The 24,877-nt window shown below is 42.5% G+C and overlaps 1 protein-coding gene across 1 annotated transcript in view; it reads left to right on the top strand.

The window, feature by feature from the left end:
- Positions 1 to 24,877, top strand: part of zeb1b (zinc finger E-box binding homeobox 1b) — an 87,228-nt gene that overhangs the window by 509 nt on the left and 61,842 nt on the right. The gene's annotated exons all lie outside the window — the stretch shown is intronic.

Genomic DNA, 24,877 nt, shown 5'->3' with positions numbered 1-24,877 from the left:
ATATGGTTATACCTGGGTCCGTGTCCCTCCGCCTAGTGGTCCGCTGCACACACGAGGGACCGTTAGCTCAGCGCGCCGCTCCGTGACTCTCATAACCCGCTGTCCTGCTCACTCTGCCCGCTTCACCCACTTCCACGCACTTTATCCCCTCATTTATTTACATTTTGGTCAGTTTGGGGGCAGCTTTTAAACTCGGTCCTGTTTTTTTTCTGTGAATGAGCCTCGTTTGGCATTTTGACGTAGGGAATCTCACGTTGTTTTATCGCGCGGATATGATTGAATCGTTTTGTTGATTGGACAGCACGCTTGTTTGTGCTTTACGCAGGGGCTAAAGGCTATTCTTGTTGGACACTCGTGGCAGGTAGCTTTAAACACTGTTAGTGCTTTACACACGCTCTCAGAAATGTCATTTGTATGTCATTTATTGAAGGAAACGCTGCTTATAACGTGGATAAGATTAAATTAACAACAAGGCAAGCTTCGATTCGCTCTTTACGCATCCAGTTTTTCTGCTCCAAAGTTATTATCGCGTTTTGTTTGTGTTTGGCTCCACACGCGCAGGGTTTAGGAGTGGGGTTTAGACCTAAAGCGACGTCGGAAATCTGTGGATCAGGACAGAACGCCTGATAAAACACGGATGGGGCAAGTGAGGTTCCGGAGGACGAGGGAGCGCAGCCCGTATAAGGAGAGCGGATCCTGGCCAAGCGTGTGCACTCTGTCGGGGGGACTCCTCCTGTCTCCGGGACTGGGGGAGAGGACAGGACAGGGCAGGACAGGGCTTAGACGCTCCGTGGTGCATGCTTGGACTCCCCTCGCTCGTTGTCTTGTGATTGTTAGCCGGTCTTTCTATCTCTCCACCTCTCCCTCTTTCTTCTTTACACAGCTCTTTTACAAAGTCCCATGTTTAGATTTTGCTTGTTGCTCAGCGGTGCCAGAGATGTTGTTCAGGAGTGTTGCTCAAAACAAGAATTCGTGGGAGGACTGTGTGAGCAGGCGGACTTTTCTGTTGCCGTGGCGCTGCGTAAATGTGCTTAGCCAACCTGACGGAGGGGCTTTTCGGTCGATCGCGCTGTTACCTCACCCCGTGCGCTGCGCTCTGGAGAATGCGAAGAGGACACACCTTAGATAACGGTCCTGCTGTCACGCTCTGAGCACTTTTGACGGGGTTTCTTTGCGATTTCGTACTAATGACCCGCTGGTATTGATATTTAAAGTGACTTCCCACGTCCTGACAGATGCGCGCTGCTCATTTGCATTGGGTTTGGCTGCGTTTAGGGTTACGTTTCCTCACTTTTGTAAGGGATCATGCAAATGTTGGGAGAAAGTGTTGTGGCTAGTTTGTTCTTTATTCTAAGATGTGGATTCCAACACGGATTAAGCTGTTGAAATAAAATGTTTTGTCAAAAGTTTTACTAAGTTTTGTAATGTTTTCGTGGTAGATTTTTTTAAATTATAGTATAGTTTTTGTTTGTTACATCTCTTTGTATTACACAAAAAGAACAGTATTTTGGGCATGTTTCAAAAGATATAATTTAGTTTTTTTATGTTAATCACTATGGCAACAGTGGTCCTTTCTCATCATTCCAACCCATAGATAAATCGGTAATGGCAGTAGACTTGTGGATGTAGCCTGGCTTAGTTGTTGGCTATATGTATTGCATAATGGCTTACAAGTAGCTTAAATTCAACACACAATACTCAAACTTCAACTCATGTTAAAGTTGTACATTCACTATGCTATTACATAATACTAACCTTTCTGTAGTAGTGGGATTGTCAGTCAGAGGTGGGTAGAGTAGCCACAAACTGTACTCAAGTAAGAGTAAACTATGAATGAAACAAAAGATAAACTCAAAATAACTCAAGAAATGAAGCTCATTGAGAGAAGGCCAAGAGTTTGTGGCGCTGTCAACAAAGAAAGTTAAAATAAAGACAAAAAAACATTACGTGAGAAGGTGTGTCTACAGTTTTGACTGCTAGTGTATAGTATCAATGTACTGTAAGTTCTCAGTCATGTGTCAGAGTATAATATTTTCTGTTACATCTTATGATTCTTCTTAAAGTTCCTCTATGTGGTGAGTGGGCGGTGCGCTCGGGAAAGCAGAGCCGGGGACTGGGCGCGCTCCATTCCACGCTGTAAACAGGGAGGTGTTAACAGCCCGCCGGACGACAGGTGTTTGCAATCGCTGGGATACTCTGGGACACTGTGCCCCCCCTACTCCCCTCCCCTTTGGCCCACTCCCCCTCCCGCCCGCTCCCCCACTCCTCCGCAGCCATGGTAATCCAACACAGCAATTTGGGAATACAGGAATGCACGCCGCTTTAACATTCTCGGCCAAAATAAACAGCGTGAGGACAACTTTGGGTGTACCTGATGAGAACAAGTCACTTTAAAGCCACAGTCTGTAACTTTTTACCCAAAATAGACTAAAATAAATGTAAGTTTTTTCATTCTAGTTGTTTTTATTGTAGTGAAAAGCTTTGTAAAACATGAGTCCTTACTGTGAGCGGGCTTGCATCTCCACAAACCTGACTCTTATTTGGCCTGGAGGAGGGCCTCTTCCTGCTTGTTTCCATGGAAATGTTGTTCCTTGTATGGCATAAAACCTATTTATTTCAATGGATAATATTCCAAAATATAGTTTTACTTTCTATTTCCATTTGAATCATGCAGGTGACTTGCCACCTCCAGAAAGTTACATACTGTACCTTTAAGCAGGGCTACAAGATTGATCGAAGTCAAACTGATATTGCAGTTTAAATGGACGCAATTAGCTAAATCGTCAAAGGCTGTAGTTTTATATCAAAACTAATTCAGATCTGCACAAACATGTTCTGAAATGGGATTTTTTTTTTTAAAATAACATAAATTGCTAATAACAATGTTTGTCAAAAAAATTGCAATTGGATATTTTTGAGCCCTTGTGTAGTGTTGAGTCAGGGTGACGCATGTGTCTCCCGTGTGGAGATTGGGTGCGGGTTTGGCAGTCAGCGTACACTCACCATGTTAAAGAGCATGTTTATAGGCCTGGTAAAAGTGGACTTAGTGAAGTGCACCAGAGTCATCCACGTTGGAAACAGTGAAGCCTGCTACATGCTGTGGTTTAATTTGAGGTTTTAAACAGAGTTAACAAAGTCAGGGTTTGCAACTACTGCTCCTTCTAATTATCCCATTACATTTTAAACCGTATAAAGATTGTGTGTTGCAGTGATTTGGTACTTTGCACACGTCCCCAACTTTGACCTGTCAAAACAAACAACCAAAAATGATGATGAGGAGATGAAGTCATAGTTCAAGTCAAACAAATATCACAGTGTTTAATAAAAGCTTTGTTCACCAATGTCTGCATCTAATATTGAGAGATAATTGACTAGATTAGTGAACAAATACTGCATTTTTATAGTGTTATTACATGTTATATCACTTTTTTTATGATAACATCAAGTTTTACAACATTAAAGCTAAATTCTTGCCTCAGTTTTTCAAAGTTAACTATCTTTCAACTTTTCTTACGCACTTGTCTTACTCATTTCTAAAGATGCTCTATTTGATAACCATGATTATTATTGCGATAAATACTTTTTGACACACTAAATTTACTGTACTGAAGCCACTTGTATGGGCGGCGAAATGACTTCACTGTTAAAACTTTTGTCCAGTTCACAAATGCAAATTTTCTTATGATACAATAAATTTTAAAAAATCTGTAGAAAAATATATTTACTAGTCACAACCACAGACTATACCAAGAGGAAACCAGACTAAAGAGCTTTTACAATCTTCATACAAAGTTTTTAAAAAAGCTTTTTCTCACATTTAGTCTTTGAAAACACGCTGGGTTTCTGCTGTGTAAAGAGCTTTTTGTTGTTGCGATATATTCATTTCTTGAGTCATATCCATTATTTGTTACACAACTGAAACATTTGGCAAAGCAGCAAAATCTAGCTCTGATTTAGATTTTTTTCCTTTTGCTGTGGATCATACCTGGACATTGCAGATCATTAATACAGGAGACTATGGCCCCCTCATGGTCTAAAATTGTACTCCATAGTCTAAAATAAACTATACACTATAAAATTAGACTGTAAGTGGCGTTTACTCTCCACATATTGAACAAGATTGCATTTCTTCGAATAAAAATCATTTGTGCCTCCATAATCTTAACTAAATCTATGGGAGACACTGCGATGACATACTTTTAAATAGATTCGTTATATAAAACTAACCCCAATATCTTGAGTTGTTTTGAAAGCTCTTGTGCGCAGAACAATCCCACTCCCGATGTGCCATGTGACGCGGTTGACAAACACCGCAGTGACATATACATGGACCGCTGTGTTTTGCTTTGCAGTGGGAGCCTGGGAGGAGGCGGGGACATGCCACGGCGCTGCTTTAAAACCATCTGTTTACATTTAAATGCCTGGCCCTGTTGTGCCGAGCCAGAGAGGAAACTTTTCATTTATCTCAACAACAGCTTTTCACCAAACCCAGTCAAGTGCCAGCCAGGCTCAGAGGAACTGCGAAAACACCCTCCTACTTCTACCACCCATCCGGCCAAAAACGGGCTCCCTTATAATGCACCCTGATTGGAGGCAGAGTATGACTAGGTCCACGATAATTGCTGTATCAACTTATCGTTAAGAAAGCTGGAACAATATATTTTTTTACTATAACATTTGAGTAGTACAGGTTGACTGATTGACTGAAAGTTGATACTAAAATTTTAACCTTGATTTCGATATTAAGGAATAGACTAGATACTGATTCTGATACCAGGATTATAATTCTATTTAGACAACAGAATGACAATAGAGCATTAAACTGTAGTACTTTCTTATATATATTTGTAATCCCTCAGTCGTCCAGGTACTTCCCATAGTGGTCCATGGGCGTATACTAGTCTATGTGTCTTATACTTATTCTGACACAGCTCTAGTATTTGTACCTGCTCAAATGAGTATCTAGTTTCTATTAGTATGTAATTTTCGATACTTTTGCCGATGACTGATTATAGATAGAAGTACTGAACAAAAGTGTTTCCTTCTTCCATTTATGTATTGTATCTCATTTTTAACAATATTTAAAACCACAGAGAGTGAATGGGCTTGCATCTCCACAAACCTGAGTCTTGTTATTGCTGCTGTTCGTTTGGCTATAATCTTCCATAAAACCTGTCGAAGTATAGAAGTATAAAAGAAAGTTACATACTAAACCTTTAACATTTAGAACTTCTTTGGGGGGACTGTCCGTGACATAAATAATCTTGACTATAGAGCTTGAGATTGTGACATCACGCCTCATAGGATTTAAGACTCTATTTACTAAACTTTTTAACTGTGTTTTGTGCTAATGCATCTCTATGAGCGTACCACAAACCACAAACATGGCTGATTTCCATGGCAACGACCATTTTTTGACATTCTTTCCCGAACTTTATTAGCACTCATATACCGCACTTCAAAATTGTTTATCGCAACAGACTTAGCTATAACCGCTGTCAGATTGCCCCCTGACCTGGGCACCCATGCGTGTCTCAGAGTATGACTTCACTTTCCCCCCGTGCTCCCGTCCCATTGTGCGTCCTCCAGCGTGTCCAATTGTGTTTGTGTTTAAGCCTGTTCAATGAGGAAGAATAGGGGAGGGGCCACGGTGGCTCGTCTTTTCTCTCACTCCGGCCCCCCTCCCTCCCCTCCTCCCGTGGGTAGAGTGCCCCTGTAGAGTCCAGAGAGGGGGTGGGGTGGGGCGGAGGATGGTCGGATGGTCGGATGGTCGGATGGACAGATTGGGGTAGAGGAGAGGTGACCAAAAGAAGAGATTTACAACAGGTGACAAGTGAAGGGAGGCAGATGAAGAGGCTATAGCGTACACATGCCAGCTGCTCTGCGCCGTATCGGGGAGAGGCACTTGGAGGGTAGGTGCCAAATACTGGAGAGGTGCGACAGTGAAGCGGCAAAACCAACAACAAAAGCCCAAGTTTACATGGTGGCGGTTGACTTGTTTGGCTTGGTTTGCTCAGTGGAAGATGACTCCACAAGTAATGGTTGGGTTTTCCATAAAATTTCATTACATACAGAGGTGGGTAGAGTAGCCAAAATGTTTACTCAAGTGAGAGTAACGTTACTTCAAAATAATATTACTCAAGTAAAAGTACAAAGTAACAGTCCAACAAATAACTCAAGTGAAGTAAAAAAGTATTTGGGAAAACTACTACAGAAAAGAGTATCTTAAAGAGTAAGTGTCGCAATGTAACAATGTGAATGTATACTGCTAGAAAAGTACAATTTATTTAGTTTCTCAAGTAACTGTAAGTGAGTACTACCCATCTGTGATTATAGACCAGAAGTTTAAATGTGATTAAGGTTTAGGATTATTTTCAGCTCTCACGGGTCAAAGGTCAACCATCTGAAATTGAAAGTTGGCTGTGCAATTAAATCACATTTTAATTGAAATTTAGATTCAGTCATTACTAATGGTCAATGATCAGCTTGGGCCTTTTTAATGGAGAGGTACACGATGCCTTGGCAAGGGTCTGGGCTGTTTTTTGAGTTCTGTTTAAGTTTCATGTTGAATAGTGTATGAACTGACTACGAGTGTCAGAGAAACATTTGTTGTTGTTAAATTGTTATTAGAGTGAGCTTGTGAGCTTTAAGCCATGTTATTACCTCCTCAAAAACATACAGTACCTGGAGTTGTATTTTGTTTCATTCACACATGTTTGAGTAATCCTTTATTATTAGTCTGTCTACATCTCCAAAGCTCAGAATGCTCTGTTCCACTGTGTGATGTCAATAATTTTCAAGTTAAAATCTAACTTTTACCTTTTGTTCAGTATAGATTGACAATTCCAGGGGTGAAATTATCCATATGATTCTAGTGAAGGTGTATGGAGTTTAAAACACAGTGGAGCACTTTCCTTATTACCGCATGACATCACAAGGTGGAACAGAGTGTTTTCTGTTTGAGAGAAGAACTCAGCCTAAATATGCAGGGTTTGTGTCCTGGTGCGGCCATGGGGCAGAATTCAAATGATGTGATGTACGAGCTGGGCTAAAGCAGCTTAATGATTAGCTCCCATGGAGGCAGGGGACATTAGCCTATAAAAAGGTGCAGTTAAAGCCCGAGTCAGTTTCAGTAACCCCCTTAACTGCGCAGGGATGTGCTTTATTGGGGCTTGTGAGGCTGAATGCTTAAATACAGCATTGTGTGGCCGGGCTTTAGTGAGAAAGAGCCTAGTTACCTTTGCAGTTGGCCTGCTCTACCTCATCCTCTGCAGCGGCGGAAGAAAAGGCCCATTGAGGCGCCCGGCATGGGGAGGGAGGGCCCTTTCACACCGCGCTTGTGGGAACCGGCTCCTCCATACTGGGCACGCCATTTGCATATGACCCATTCTTTTCCCAAAGGTCCCAGCGAGGGAGGAATCTGTGGAACGCTCACAGAATTCATCAAATCCCTCTCTCACACCGCCTCCACGTCCTCAAGGCTCCGGCAGCTCCTCTGAACACAGGCCCTGATACGAGGCTACACCATGGCCCCGGCCGTTAGCTCTGTTAGCGCGCTGTCCAGTGTGCTGTGGCTAATGTCGCGCTGCAGGCTTCATTTGGCACAGCAGGCCGGAGTCCCCCTGACCGTGAGCGCTCCATCTGCCCCACAGGACAATGCGGTGAGGCCTTAACCGCCAGCGCCGCACAGGGCTAACGCAGCGATCACAGGCAGGGCAGCGGAAAGGAGCCCGGGGGCGGGGGGTGGCAGGGTTACGGGGGCAGGGGGTAACACAGGGACAGGGCTGTGCAGTGGGAGGCGCACTAAGCACAGAGCTGAACTAGCACAAGCGTCGCCCCGGAGACCAGTGTGCCCCCCACTCGAGCACCTCCACAACCACTAAATGTGCTGCTCCCCCTCCCTCTCTTACTCACCCCCTCCCAAAAGAGTGAGGAAGACATGAAGCAGCCACCTCTGTCAGCTCACAACAGTTACATCTCCAGATAGAACAGGGACTGCCGTGTGAACTTTTAGCAAACTATTAAGATTACTGCAGTTTTAACAAATACAGTATCTAAATTGCAATTACACTATATAATGTAGTAATAGGTACCATCTGACACATTTTACACACTTTGGCTTAGTTTAATGGGTCCTGTTTTGGGTAGTTTCACATAATTTACTTAAAAACTTGTATTACACTACTACCGTTTAACGATTTTAGTTAAATATAATAGAGTTTTTTTCTCTGATTCGATTTCTATTTATGTAAAATTCTCTTCAAAGGTCACATTTTGAACTACGCCCAGTACAGAATACCAACAATGCCATACTAATCCAAGAATCCCATGCATTTCAGATCGTGGAGGTCTAAACTAAAGCGTTAGCAGCATTTATACATTACTAAACAGGAAATCATATTACTTAAATAATTTAAATCTCTGGTAACTGTGACCATTCAAAATCTACATGCATATAATATTAAATCTGTTGTCATGCTACTCCAACCACTCCTCTTACCATAGCAGTACAGTGAAAATATTGCGAGGCAGTGTGTGACCTCTGACCTCTGTGGGCCCACCTGTGCCCTTTGAGTATTGTAGTTTATAGTCACAACATGGCGCGGACCTGGTGTGTTTTGGTAAATCAGTGCCCTCCCCCCTCCCCTCTCCCCCCCCGTCCCTCCCATTACCCAAGAGCGGGGCAGCGGAGCGTGGGCTTTCATTGACGGCGACGCTGCACCGGTCATTATCGCCCATGTTAGTTTGTTTTGTACCACTGGCTGGCTTCATAACACCAGTGATTAGCGCTGGAGCTAGCATCGCGGCGTGCTTTGTCAAAATATGAAGTGTTGTGGTCAAACAGCCGACAAGGCAAGTGCGACGTTCTTACAGAGTTTGTCACAACAGAAGTAGCCAGCATTGTTCAACAAGCATGTTCAATATTAGTCTAAGGACATAATAAAAATAGCTATAAAGGATCATATTTAACACCATTTTCAAAGATGTCATGGAGATTGATAAGTTTGATGGCATACAGAATGGAAGATTTTAACCAAAAGAACAGAAGGACAAAACAAACAAATGATAACATCCTTTTATTTTAGTATATTTTAGGGGTTAAAGTTGCATGGTGGAGCTTTAAAAATTAAAAAAAACATGATCTGCCAGAAAACTGAAACACAATCTGATAGCACGTTAGAGCTATAATTAGTAAAAATGTCTTTCAAAAGTTATTTCAGTCTCTAGCTCACATTTAAAAAAATACTGGTTAACAAAATAAATCAAGAGTAAGTCTATTCATTTTTGGCAATTAGCAGTATCGAAAAGTTTTACAAGTAGGACATTAGCTTCAACTTAACTTAAAAAATGCATTGTTTTGTTAATGTGATATAAGTCCCATTAGCTTCCTCACAGTGTCATAAATATCATGATTGACAGTTGCAGTTGTGTATATATAATATTGTTATTCCTACTTTTCTATAAGGCTAACAGTGATGTCATTGTGTACTTAGTGAAAGTGGTGGTGGTGGTGGTGGGAGAGAGCGCTGATGAGTTCTCAGCCCAAACAGAGCCCCTCGCTGCACTGCCCTCTGCTTTTGTCCCCCCAGACTTTTTCATTAAACGTCCCACCGAGGACCAGGCCGGAGACAGGGACAAACACATGATTAAACCTGCATGGCAACAGACCAGCCAATTTAAACAAGGTACGGCGTGGACACCTGTGAGGAGGGGACAGGAGGACAGGGGTCAGGGGAGTGGACAAAGAGGAGACATGATGTAATCTCAGTGGATAATCAACTCCAATATTTTTTGCAAGAAGAGCCTACTTGCGTATTAGCTTAAGCGTCAATTTTCCATGTAATAATCTAACACCTGTTTTTCCCCAGTATATTATTAAAGCAGCTCTTAGGGTCAAAATGAGACCACTTTGAGACGTCTGCATCTAATTATAAAGCGTTTTACAGACTCTGCAAACCAAAGCGTGGGCTGTTAGCATGCTAGTTATTGTTAGCTTTACTATGATTGCAAAAGTCTGAAAGTTGTGAAATGCACTCTTCTCTGCAAATAATTAAAATGCTAGGAATAGGTTAGGAATGTGATGAATAACTTCAGACCACTGCAAACTGTTTAAAATGAAATAGCGCTGTTTTCCAGATTAGATTCAAGACAGTAAAAATCAGGTACAGCGCCTTTAACAATATGTGTTTTAGCGCAGGTTTAAAGGAGTTCCTAATAAGAGTAGCTGTATTTTATAGGCGTATTATATTTTATGTTTATTTGTTGTTCCCTCGTTAAAAAAAAAGAAAAAAAAAAGAAAAAGAGCTGTGTTTTGTTCCATGTATTTGAGTAGTCCTGCTTTTTCAGACAATCTCCCTCTTACATACTCAAAAGCTGTGTTCTACCTGCTGATGTCAGAAGGTGATGCAGTCTTTTTCCAGGTAGTAGTTTCAATCCATACCTTCAGTTATGGGTGGCACCTCGCAATTCGGTTCAATCACTTCAATCGATTGTTGCGGCTCACATTGCCTTCACTGTAAAGCATGTCTTGCAGGTAGAAAGCAACTTTTATCATTTATACTGTTTGATCTGCTTGTTGATAAATGAGTTAAGTCTGTTTTAGATGAGTTGTGATTAGGGCTGCAAGATTAAGTGAATCGAAAACGCAGTTCGATATTTCTCCAAAAATTGTTCAGACCCAGTTGTGATTGTCTAAGGAAGCATGATTCAAGGGAGACAACAACAAAAGACCCAACTGAGAACATTTCCTACATATATGGGTTGAAATTAGCATTCTGTCGTGTTAGCTCTGTGACTAAGCTGAACTATATCCTGAATAATATAGCTAGCATTGTATAATTGATGTAGGCGCTTTACGTAACACTCACACTGTAACTGCTGTAAGTGTACATGTGTGTGGGTGTTTGACTAGAAGAGGTCAAGAGGAGGACCCACAGGTTAAATGGGGCGCCGCGTACCCTCCGCCCTCCACTGCCCCCAGCACCCTCCACTGCCCCCCACTGCTCCGCTCTCATTAATCCTGCCAGGATGTTTATGCGTGTTGACATAGCGGCGTCTCTCGCGGTGACTAACAAACACGGTGACTCAGGCCTTTCCCCCCTCACTCAGTCCCGGAGCCGCGCGGGGATAAGCTAGGTCTACGTTAGCAAGGGGACTGGGGCCTAGGCGGGGCACGTGAATACGGATGCCCCCAGGAGAGCCATTATCATCCGCGTGTGCTGTGGAGAGGAAAATCAATACGGCCATCATAACAGGCTGGAGTCAGGCCAAAGCACAAACACATAGTGCGTTACTCCAGTCTGATGTCATCCCACGTCCTCAGAGACAGCAGTGACAGGGACAAAGCAGGGGACAGGAACGGGACATAAGGCAGTGACCCAAACTAGAGACCACGTGGAAATTCTAAAGAAACTGCTGTTTTGTGTAGAAAATTACAGTCCAGTATATCAGTTGGCCAATATATTGAGCCAATATGTGCACTTTAAGTGTATTAGCTATCGGCCTTAAATCTCCAGCAGAAGCTAATATTTTCTTTAGATCAAACAGCTGCCTAAATATGCATGAAAAATATATGCATAAAGCTTTATTTGAACACTTAAAACTGAAGAGGGTACTGCAAAAATGTGACTACACTGCTCTCTACAGAGTTTGTAGAAAAACAAGGCTGAGTTCATAGTGAATTCTAATGAGATCATTGGAGGAAAATGACCAAAATCGGCCCTACCTATCGACCCAAAAATATCGGCAGAGCTTGTTGGCTCCTTGTTGTTCCTCTGGTCTCAGTCTGTATCAGCTATAAATAACACATATCGGTTGTGTGTTTTCCTTAGTATTCAAATCAAGTTTGAAATGTGCCATGGCAACACTAGTTGTGATATTATAGTATGAAAAGTCCATTTTAACAGTATTGTTAGGAAAGGGAACTATAATACCCATGATTCCTTTCAATGCAGCCAACACAAATAAACACTTTTGGGATGATCGCACTAAAGTTACACCTTAACCTTGATTCTCTAGTCCTGAGCAGAGCCCCCTCCCCCGAGTGTCCGGAAACAGAGGGACAGGCAGGAGGACACTCGTCTGCCCCCTCTGTTCCCTCTCCTGGACTGTCCATTGTCTCTTGTCCTTTACAGAAGTCTTGTCTGTATGTCTCTGTCCCTAAGCGGCAGCTGCCTTGGCTCGGGTTCTCCGGGACCAGCAGGTGTGCCAGGCATGCAGCAAACTCCCCTGCACTCATAAATAACACCTGACAAGTGTAAGGGGGGGCACCGCAGCAGGACGAGAGCAGGGGCGAGGACAGGGGCGAGGGCCAGGGGAACTGTAAGAGTCTCCTCTGGGTGTGGCTCACGGTTTAGGACCTTTTTCAGAATGAGAAGTAGTAAGAATAGAATGTGTATTGTTAGAGGAAACATATGTATTGATACTTTGCAGCTGATGCCATCAACATTATCTGGGGGTGTAATGCTAACTGTGAGCACTACTCTATCTGAGGCTTAGTTAGACTTAATTCTGAGCTTTAATGTAACACAATCTGACTACAGCTGCTGTAGTTTAACTGCAACAGGTGAGATAATTTGTAAAGTCTCTCACACAAAATTAGAGTCACAAGATAGCTATCATTAGCCAACACTTTTTCAGTTGGTTACACTCACCATTTTTGTTGGACATTAAACACCTAAACAGGACCATGAAGCTCATATTGATCACAGGGTCCTGAAAATGCTTTTTTTTTTTTTTTTCTTGAGTTTTCAAACAATCAGTTACAAGGTAAAAAAGTCAAATATCTCATATATGTAACAATTGTAATGCTGATTTATTCTTATTTAGAAAAAACTATGGACATAATGGCCACATTTTGTTTATTAAAATCATTTGTTTTAGTTCTCAAGACGATTATCCAATCAGAAAGCAGAATGAGCCCCCATGAAATAGAGTTGGTGTAAACCTAAAATGACTCTCTCTGATCTGAATCATCTCTACCTAAACCCCAGCACCTGCAGACAATCATTACTCAGAGCTAGTGCAGCCTCTGCAGCTCAGTGAGTGAATTCTGGAAGTTCTGAGCTTTCACATGAAGCCTGTCCATACACTGAGAAGGAGAAACTTGTATGTGTCCTCTGTCTGCAACCCAGGGTCTGTTGTGATTAGGGATGGGACGATATACGATAATATCGTTAATTGCGATAAAAAGGTCCGCAATTAATCGTTCGTGGCATTTTTTTATAATCGCGATCATCGCGCACGATTATAATCGCTACCACACTGCCTCATGTTTCCAGTTCCAATACAACGTTTAGATGTTAGTTCTTGTGTTTGCCCACTCTGACATAGCAATGACACTTGTAGCTTCTGTGCTTATCTATGTTTGAACTATATTCTGTCAGATATCAACAATAAACAAAGTCTAATCCGTAATTCTCCACAGGAACGTACCAGTGCGCGCCTCACCCGTGCGCACAGATGAGACGCTAATGTGTGCACATCTTATATTTTTACCTACAATAATGCAAACTGCAGAATAAAACAACACCTTTTAAACAATAGACAAATTAAGTCTAATTCATACAGCTGAACACAAATGTGCCAGAGCGCACGGTCCGAATGCGCACTATGTGCACAGAAGCAAAGCTAACGATTATACACGGTATATTTTACCTACAATTAAGTCAATAGCAGAATAAACCACACTTACCGATCGAGAACAGCATCCAATCCATCAAAAAATAAGGTCCTTTACTCCTGAGTCCACTGTTGGATCTTTACTCTTTGCCATGAACCGCTCCGGGTCTGAGATGCCTCTAGTTTAACTTCATCCACAGTGTCCTCGATCACGTACTCCCTTTGTTTTGTCCGTTTCGTCATGTTTAAAACGCAAAACAACAGTGCGTAAAATGCGCCATTATGCACACATTTCTACATCCACTCGTTTCCCAAATCACCAAAGTGCCTTAATTAAAAAAATTAAGTGTTCGTCGACGGGCACTTGCGGCGCAACAAGGACTGGTTCATTTCGACAGCATGGCATTGAGGGCCGTGTCCCAATTCGCCAAACTGTCCCTAGAATCACCATTTGAAGTGTGCATCGAAGGGCAGTTACGTAATTTCCGGTGCGACAAGGGCTGTCCCATTTCAACGCACCCTACTGAATGCGCCCGACAAACCTGCCCTTCCCTTTCCATCGTTGCCATGGAGATCGGACGTAACTGAAGCGTGCATGCGTGCACACTTCACGCACTTCTATATCCCATCATGCACCGCGACTACGCAAGAAACAGAAGAAAATGGAGTCCGCTGCGCCATATACGTTCAAATGTTCGTACTGGTTTACCTCATCTACAACAGTGTGACATAAAACTGTTAAATCTGAATAAAGATAAGTACAGGCCGTGTGTTTGATGATTAAAAAGGAGGGGAGTTATATGGAATAAAGGAATGTGCAGTTATTACTAGACAATATGAACACATTATTATCATTAGAAAATATTACTGCGATAAGAATAATGTAAGAATGTTCGTTTGTATTGTAAGCGTCAAAGACCAAGAGAAACATAAAGTCAGAAGGTTTAATGATCCACACAGGTAATGTGAATAATGAAGCAACGGACTCTCCGGAAAGGACAGAAGAGAGTCCTGAGATGTGCACAAAATCTTCATGTGTTCCGGTACATTCCATACGTCTGCGCCCCTCGTGGGCACGTGTCATTTACCTTCGTGTTAGTAAATCAAGATATTAGCTTGATGTAGCGCTGCACTGCTAGAAAATCCCTCACAATAATAATATGAAAAGAACTGGCACGGCATAGAAGGGAAACAGCGCCCTCTACTGTTATTAAAGTGGTGTAGACACTGGTCAAAATACCGAATTGTTAAACTGCAATATCCCACTATATGTACAACTAATCAGTGTTCTCTGGTTTATAGACTATGAATGTGAAAATGATATTGTTACCTCTGTCTCTGTTATTACATTTTCACAAGGTATATTTTGTTAACCCTTTAAAGTTATGAAGTAGCTACAAATGAGAAAAAAATCACCTTGAACGTTATAACGTATCGTTATTGTGCATGCCCTTATTTGTATTTGTATTTGTATTTATTCAGTGTGTTTATGTTGCACTTTTTCACCGTATCAAGTTCCTAGTTTGTGAACTGTATTCACAGACTATGGCAATAAAAGTCTTCTGATTCTGATTCTGATAATTGCCTATTGATATTCAATCTAAAAAAAAAGAAACGGCTGTGACGACGGCATCTTGACTTTTCTTCAATTAAATAATACATTATTAAAAAATAACGTACGTAATGTACGTTCAAAGACAGCGGTGGAAGTGCGGTCCGTGGTGTAGGCCTGTCCCACTTCAGCAAGATGGCGGCTACACTGTGGAGGGCAGATTCTCGACCGGAACCTTCAAACTACACTTTGAAGAGTACTTCGAAGGGACCCTTCAAAGGGTGCATTTGGCGAATTAAGGAGTACTTTCCTGCAGCAGATTCGACATGGAGGATCTTATTTTGTGGACATAATTTCTTGACTGGATTATATTCTCTGGACCTTTACGGAACAAATGAGGCCAACTTTGTGTGAATATGTTGATGTTTGACAGAACCAGAGCGCTCAATTGTAAGTGAAGTCCAGATTCACACTTTGTGACTTTTCTATAAAAACTTCTTTCCTGTCAGCACTGTGGTGATTGCAGGTGAAAATGGTTTGCATATCCAGAAAGACGAGCGCCGCAGCTTTCATTTGATGTGTTTGTGTGGGTGACGCAGAAGTGTATAAAGTAGTAGTGTTGTAAAGTAGGCCCCGGCCGTCGGAACGTTAACAGGTTAATAATTATCGTGATAATATCGTTAATCGCGATTATTTTGTCCACGATAATCGTGAGTCTAAAATTTTATATCGTCCCATCCCTAGTTGTGATAATAGTACTAAGAAAAACAAAACAAAACAAAAACAGAAAAACTTAAGAGTGCAGGCTACATACAGTTCCTTTAAACAATTGAATTTTAAAAAGTTGTGCTAAGTTACAGCTTAATGGCAACTTTTCAATCAATGCAAATGTGAAGCAAATGAAAGGTTGTGAAGGCCAGACAGAGTGGATAAGAAGAAACTTTGAATTTGAATAAAGCCGGTGTTACCTTTAGTGCAATTAGGAATTAAAAGCTTGAATAATGCAAATTGAAGCCGGGAGAGAAATAATCAACACTTTTTTCATAATGGAGTAATGAAGCAGCACTTTGAATGAATGTAGCACAAATGAGCGGTGACAGAGTCTGGTTCAGCCCCATCGTCCACATCATCCCAAGGCATCGATCCGCTCCCAGTCCCACAGCTCTCCTCCGGCCTCAGCTCTGGAACAAAAGCTGGAAGTGTGCGTGAGATTACGGCCCCGGATACAACCTGAAAGCCCTTTATCTGCGCAAAAACAAGAGGCTTCCTGAGCGCCTCCCCAGCACCTGCAGCCCAAGACACCAGCGAGGAGTGACTGGATCCTGTCCCAGCTACTTATAGTTAGCAACAAGTCCAGAGAGCAGGGTCAGGGAGGAATTCCTGAACTGCAAAATTAAAGTGACAAGTTAGATGTGTATCCATTTCACATAAGTGTAACTAACATGATTTGAGATTTGATCTAAAAAACCTTGCCTATTTTTTTACTGGTGTGAGAACTTTAATGATGTTTATAATTTTTTACCTGGTTGGACACCGTAGAAACAAACAAAAATCTGAAAAAGGTGTTCCATGTGCGGAAATTGTCTATAGATGATTAATCTATTTTTTAAAAGTCAGTGCTACTTTCTGTAATTTCAAACTTTAATTTTTCAACTTTTCTTCACCAACTGCTGTTATAAAGCTTTGACAAACATTGACCACAGATACAATCCCACCACCAAACAAAGTAATAATTTGAAAAACAGGAAAAACTCTCAGATGCACTTTTTGTGTTTTGTGTTTTCTGGCATAGAAAAGTTCTTACCTAAGAGTGGATAGTGCTAGTTAGTGCTTATCACCAAATGATGGACTTAAACACATTCATTGCTACCCATGAAGCAATGCTCTGAACATTTGGCCTGGGCTGATATAGCGGTCTGAAAGGAGCTAAGAGGATGTGACACACACGTCTAAACACAGTGTAGAGAATTTGTCCAAGTGGTGGTCAGATGCCATGGACTCAAACTAGAGAGCTGGAAAATGTAGATACACAAATTCATGATATTTCCATTACTGTTGTGACAATACTAAAATTTCAAACTCAATTTCGATGATAAGAATGGATTCTCTTTTACAACAGAATGTGATTTTAAACATGAAATCGTTGTACTTTCTTTTATATTACCATCTTACATTTGTTCTGATACAGCTCAAGATCATTCTAAACCCTAGTCCAGCTTGTATACGCTGCTATTGTACTGTGTTGTGAGTCTAGCCTTAGTATTGCGTTTGTTGCCGGTGATGAGGAAGTCTCTTTTGCTCTTTTGCCCTTTCTTGAGACACAGTTGATCTTGTGTAAGCTTCCTCTTTCCTTGGACCCATTCTGATGAGTAAGCTCCGCTCTGTGCCGTAGCGTTGTGCGTCTCTGGGCCCGGCCACAGCTGGCACGGCCCCACCGAGCCTTGTGCTGCATTTCAATCACCCTCTCCCTCTTATAACGCCATCTCACTGGTTCCTATTCACGCCGCTGTCCCGACCGCCCACAGGGACCCCCATAAACAAGGGCCATTCAGAGCCCACGCCCGCCCCCTTCTCCAGCTCGGGACAGGCCCTGTGTCTGTGCCAGACCGCAGCGCGTCTCCATCAGTGCCCACGCCAACTGCAGCGGGCACCGGGCCAACCATTCGGCCCCTGCCATCCCGCCCCACACAGCCCCAGTATATGAGCCCACTCTGATGGATTAGACCTATACTCAGTGTGAGCGGACACAAGACGGAGCAGCTGTGTGCAGTTTTCAATCCACCTGTTGGGATCAGTGAACATTTGTTGAATTGTGTAGTCACTGTAAAGTAGGGACGCAAGATTAATCGCAATCGAAAACGTAATTTGAACGGACATAATGAGCAAATTGCAAAGGCTGACATTTTTGAAAGTACCATAATTTCCTCCACAAACAGTAAACTATCCTGTCTTATTCTGCATAAAAACTGCTAACCCTGTAGTTTAGACATATTTTTGAGTCTTTTTGTGAATTCTGGTTGCGTTTACAGCTCAAGATCTAAAGCTATTCAGGAAAGGTTAATTTCTGTTTTGTGAATGTGACTTTAGTATCAACACTTCAATTGAGTAACAAGTTTCAAAACTAGTGAGCATCTGATTTTTCACCCTAAACCTGAGCACCGATCCCAGACTGTTGGACTGTGAAGCAGAGCTGTTATCTAAGTGTGGTAGTGCTGGTGCTGAAATGTTCCTGCCAGGCCTCACTTCCTGTTGTTCCAGCCCATCACAGGAGCTCCGGGGGTGGGGGATGCTCCTCGAGATTCCCCCGTGAGAGTCACATGGTGCTCAAATGCATTTTAAGGCCCTGTTTTGGGAACGTGTGTGCTGCGTGTTAAGCGTGGTGGCTGGGCGCATTCTTGACCTCTACCTGAATGCTGACCCAGGCTTGAACCAGCACTTATTACCGTTAGCTCCATGTGTGCCTCAGCCTCCTAATCAACCCATCTTACAGGGAAATGCTGACGTCTCCCTTGGGTGCTGGCCACATTCTCCCGCCTTCCTCCAACACCACGTTTACACACAGCATGGTACTGGATGGAGAACAGATAAAACATACAAAAACAATGGCAAACTTAAGTGTGGACGCTAACGTTTAAGTACATATGACAGATTTTCTAATTCTGACTTGATTTGGTGGGATAGTACCTGGGGTAAATATTTACCATAGTTTTACAGCAGTCGAGTGGCAATTTGTAGAAAAAAATAATACAGGAAGTAACACTAAGTTCTAAACCAGAATTCCTCTACCTGCTTCATCAACACTCCAACCACAATGCAGACAATTACACACAAGGAAGGCATTTTTCTGATGGATTAAACATGGATTTAACAAAATAAAGGTGTCTATTTTTATTTGTTTGATCATAACTATTTTGTAATTTAGACAAGTTTTGTTTACAATTTGGTTACGTACGTCATATCTGTTGCCCATGTCCAACCAGGAAGTAAAATGATAAACATCACAAAAAAACAAAAAAAACTAGAAAGAAATAGGCAATATTTAACTTCATTTCATATATTTAAAATCTTAAATATGTGTTAGTAAATTGAGTTGCCTAACGATATGCACATTAAAGCTATGCAATATCCCTTTTAAAAATGCGAGTGACAGTTTGTGGAGGCAGGGCTGAAGTGTTTGTTTACACAAGCCAGGGCCAGTACATGACTGCTATCAGGATCCCCACTGGGCAGGAATGCTGCTAATGCTAGAAAAATAAACCATTTGCTGTTGTTAATGATGATGTCTTCTGTGATGTTTTGCTTTCTCAAAGCAGGGGTAAATTACTTTACATCATTTCAAGGTGTAGAATGTGAAATTCTGAGGCTAAGTTGCTCAAAATGAATTCAAACGGTCCAAAGAATGAATGATGAAGGGTCTTTAAGTCAAAGCATAATCTGTTATGTAACTGTGTGTTCCTATAGTCTGTGTAGTAGACATGTGTGACCCTCTGCCCTGGTCCTCTTTCAGCCTGTGTCTGTGCTAATGTGGGCTGACATTGATTGTGGTGCGCTCATGTGTGAGGAAGTGAGAGTCCTGTCCTCTGTCCCTGTCTGTCCCTGTCTGTCTCTAGTTGTCCCTGTCTGTCAATGTGTGTCCCTGTCTGTCAATGTCGTTCCCTGTCTGTCCCTGTCTGTCTACGTGCTCCCCCCGCCCCTGTGTCCCCCTCTCTGTCTGACAGCTAATTTGGAGCAGAGCCCATCTAATTGAACATCCAGGACTCCTGTGTGTGTCAGTTCCACTTTATGTAGGATTCACATCAACATATGATCATTTATCGAGTTTATGTTTTTGTAAATAGTGGTAACCATGGCAATAATATGACTAAAAGTGCACCCTACGATCCGACTGGTCTGATACATCTCCTTCTGCTGTAACATAAGTGTGTATTGTTGATGAGCGGGACACTGAGGTGAAGTGCGTCTGTATTCATTGACATTAGACTTGATTAGGTGGTGCATTATTGTTACAAGGCAGCACTGCTACATGTGGGTCAGCCTTTATCCAGCTCACTTTGTGCGAGGGCCAGGGGCCCGGGGCCAGGCCCACCTCGTAATTGTATTGGTGCGTGACAGATAACATTGATGTAAAGCCGGTTATTGTTGATGATGAGTCTATTGAACTGGGGCTTGCTCTTTCCGCGTCCTTGGGGAGCTTATCCCTGCGGCTGCCCCGAGCTTTTATTAAAACCCTCTTTAACTGGAGCAGCTGTGATGGACAAGCAGATTAAGACTCTAATAAAACATACATCAGGATATACTATGGAGAGCCCCAGACACTGCTATTAATATACAAATATGAGGCAGGATTACAGCACTGTAGGATTAGGCCTGCTCCACAAACAGTCACTGTGTGTCCCTCTCATCTGGCACACTGCACTAACAAGTACACAAGTACATGAACCTCTGCCTTTACCTTGGATGTATTAAAGGGAGTTTAATACATCCAAGTTCTAGAAAAGAAACAAATAGTCCCTTATCTTGTTGTAATGTTAAGATCTAGAAAACGTGTCTCAGCCGAATCTGCCTTGTGAATCTTAAATCTGAAATGATCTGTGAATGCTGAACTCTCACATAAATATTTTAGACTAACATGTTTGTCTCTGTTTGGGGCAGAGCTCCTCCCACAACGTTTCTACACCTCCACCACTGTGTGCTCCTCAGGCCCTGCCCTCAGCTGTGGACCCCTGAAAGTGCCGTAGTGTTTGGCCCCACAGCTCCTTGAGGGGCCTATGGCCTCACAGCTTCTTAAGGGGCCTGTGCGTGTGGCCCCACAGCTCCTTGAGGGTCCCAGCTCTAAACAGTCCTAACACGTGTAGGCTGTGTCCTGCAGATGTCCTCCAGATAGTACCTGCGTTTACATGCAGCCCACACAGACGCTGTTTATCCCCAAGGACGCCCCGCTGAAGGAGAGAGAGCCCCTCCATCACAGCCCCTGTCCCGCTCCTTGTTATCAGCACGATTAATGAGCTCCACATTAATGAAAAACACCACTCAGGGGGAGGGGCCACATCAGGGGGAGGGGCCATAGGACGCCTCCCCAGGTGCAGTGACATCACCCTCTAAGGTATGATCTGATAGCACTGACAGGCGGCCCGTTCGCCTCATTGTGTAAAGCCAACCTCTCAGGCCTAATTCATTTGCCTTTGTGCGAGTGTCTTCCTCTTTTGGTCCACAGGGGAGAGAGAGGAAATAGCAAGAGAAAGAGAAGCAGGAGAGAGATAGAGAGCGAGAAAGAAAGGGGATAGAGAGAGAGGACGGAGGAATAGGGAGGGGAGAGGGCGGCAGGTGCATCGGACACCCAGCTCAATCACCGACGCTCCACCAAAACGCCAACAGGAAATCAAGGTTGTCGTGGCAACCTGGCACTATCGATTAAGCGCGTCCGTGTCGCGGCTCCCGTCTCAGTCCCCGGGGAGATGGTGCATACAAAGCAGCAGTGAAGCTTATAGCAGAGACAAGGGTGGACTCCAACTATAACAAAGAATATAGAAAGAAGTTTGGATGTTTTTGTAATCATGACTTGGTTTGGCAGGATAGTATCATGCATCATAGTTTTACATCAGTTTGGGGGAAACAAAAGTTGAAAAGTAAAAAAATACAGGAACTAACTTGTGCTATTTAAACAGCTTTTGACCCATGTTAACATTATGGTTCCTAGGTTGTGGAATTACCTCTGCAAGTCTACAAGTGTCATATCTGCTCCCTGTATCTAACAGAAAGTGAAATTATAAACTTCACCAAAATTTAAAGATGTATTAAAAAGTAAAAAGATGTTTAAAATCTCACAGATGATGTTAACTATGTTTTTGTGAAGCCTTACGAGGATTTACATTGGATTTGTTATTGTGTGGATGAAACTCCTGGACTTCTGCCTTTCATTTAGCATTGATTGACATGCAGAGCTTCGTACAGATACACACACAGACACACGACGCGATCTCAGCATCTGTGCTCTGCTTTGCGCCTTGAGAGTCGTTTCTGCTGTATTCCATAGGTTCTAATACGCCTACGATGAACCTACCATGGCCAAAATATTTGTGGTAATTGAAAAACTGGTTAATCTTGACATAATTACCCGCATGAGCAGTTTACTCGTGCATTGGTCCAGGGCAGTCGGGTTGCTCCACAGACTGAGTCCTGCTGTATGTGGATTGTGCTGTTGCATAAGCCTCACTCAGAGTCCGAGCTGATCGATGGCCTGTATTGACCTGTGTCGAGCAGTAGTTTGGTTGGATACTGTGGACTGGAGGAGGGGGACACTCTTGAAACAGTTCTATCCTGTCTGTCCTAAGCCCCTCCTCTCACTCTCTTTGTTTTAGGCCTAAATTAGCTATTCTACTCAAACATCTTACAAATTGTGATAGAATAAAACAAAAATTTGTACATCACATAGTCTGCAAAATCCCTTTAGGTATGTAATTTTCCTTAAACACGTACATTGTTAAACCATTTAAACTAGGGTTGGTCCGATATGGATTTTTTTTTAGCTGATACCGATATCCAATATTTGCGTTGCTGCCGTGGATGATGGTGGATATTTGCCGATACCGATATTACACTTTTAAAATCTATACCACAGACCAAATTTATGTTAAGTAATAGTGAAATTAACAACAAGGACACAGACAGACTGGGGCAGTGCAGAGAAAATATCAGTGCCAAATATCAGTGCTAAATTTTTATGAAATCTGGAGCAATCCTCTGATATCACAGACATCGGCGCTAACTGATATACAATCCCTAAATTAAACAGCAGTCAGAACGAATCACGATAAATAAATTGCAAATGGGACCTATATTTCTAATGCAGAGTTGTAGATAACTAGCATTTGGTCTTCTTTTTAGGCCAAAGATGACAATTATATTATTTAGGTTGAAGACTATAAAAGTTCTATGGGCTGAAAGTGCACCCTTGTTGACACCCCACACCTTCTTATCAAACACTATGGTCCACAACCCAGTATCTAAGTGCACTGCATGGAGCTCCTCTCATCTCTCTATACGAATCCACTCTAATGTGTCCAGTGAGTCAGCGGTCACCGGGGCAAGCAGACAGCACTATCTCCCCCCAGGCCACAGGAGCCGGAGAGTCTACACCCAGGTACAGAGCAAGGCGTCCGAGAGCTCTGTCCAATCAGCTCCGTCCGTCCTATCCCCTCCGCCCTCCACCCTCTGCCCTCCCGGTGCAGAGACAGCTGAGGGACCAGGCAGCTCATTTGGTGGGGCTCTGGTCTGCTAAGCGCTGTCTGCCCCCTCCGTGACAGCGCGCTAATTGATGTGCCGCTAATGACCCGCTCTGTCTCGGCTAATGGCTGCGTCGCGGTTTGTGCCACACTGTTTCTTCTGCTCGATATTTCACTTGTGTATTTCGCTTATAAATTATCAATGGAGCTATAAACCATGGCTAGCAGCTATTTAAGGCTAAGCTGCGCATTGTGGTGTTTTCGTGAGGCTAAAATTTCAAGATTGATTTGAGGAAATGTTTGTTGCTCAATAACAATTTTGATACCACAATGAGAAATAAAGGCCCTTTTAGAAAACATAATAGATAGCAATTTTGAAAAACATTATAAACCTATTTAAAGAAGATCAAGCTTTGTTCTGTTTTTTTTTTTTTTTTTTTGGCAGTACTGATACTTACTTAAATTAGTATGAAATTTCACTGTTCAATTTCAAGTTTCATTTTTCTTTGGCAACCCTTGCACATTTAAATTTGCGTAGTACTGATTCAGAATAGCAACACAATAGCACATAACAAGATTAATTTTGTGTTTTTCGTGCTTTTTATGAGTTCACAATAGGCCCTGCCCTCGATCTGAAATCATGACATCATCAAAGTGTAGAACGTGAATGCAACCTATTGAAAACTATGATGAGCAGTACTTTGGTTCATATATTTTTCATCTCTCCTGGTTTTGTAGACAGCGGACAGGTGGTACTGGGTGTGCTCTGTGTTCCAGCGTTTGTCTTTCTAATGGGCCAGGCCGCAACAGCTCCTGATTCTTTCATGGGGATAAATAAAGGATGAGCCAGGGCCAGACAGCAGGTTAAAACGCCACTTAGCACCTCTGGCCCCACGCCCGCTGCTCAGGACTGGTACAGAGACAGAACAGAAAGCGACTGCACGGCAACTAAAGGCTGCTAGGTTAGCATTTAGCTGCATGGGACAGTTAGGAGTATTTTCTGACAAATATATGGATTCTACTCTATAGGCAGGTCTTTAGTGAGGAAGGACTGGATAAACGTATTAAAGCTTTAAAACAGCATTGCCAATAAAGATTCATAGTTTTGTCTCATTTCAACGTAGCTGTTAATATGTAACAATATCCAAATGACACAATATACACACTGAAGTGCATTTTCGAAAAGTCAAAGTACAGCAATGTGCCTGATTTTTACTGTCTCCATATCAAACGGTTCAAAGTTATTCCTCACTTACTTTGTACAGTCTGAACATCCTTATTTCTCACCTTGATGAGTTTATAAGCGTTTTTCAAAACTCTCAGAGACCAGAGCAGAGTTTTTCCGTGACGGTTAAGCTCAAAATGACTAGCATACTAACAGCGTACTTCCTTATTCTTGAACAGCAAAACGGTATACAACGGTAACGGTAACAAATTTATTTTGCTCTCAAGCTGCTTATACAATATATCTGTACTGGGGTAA

Source organism: Periophthalmus magnuspinnatus, chromosome 20 (assembly GCF_009829125.3).
Source record: "Periophthalmus magnuspinnatus isolate fPerMag1 chromosome 20, fPerMag1.2.pri, whole genome shotgun sequence".
NCBI lineage: Eukaryota > Metazoa > Chordata > Actinopteri > Gobiiformes > Gobiidae > Periophthalmus > Periophthalmus magnuspinnatus.
Note: the sequence above shows the minus strand (reverse complement) of the source record. Positions and strands in the feature narration are given on the sequence as shown.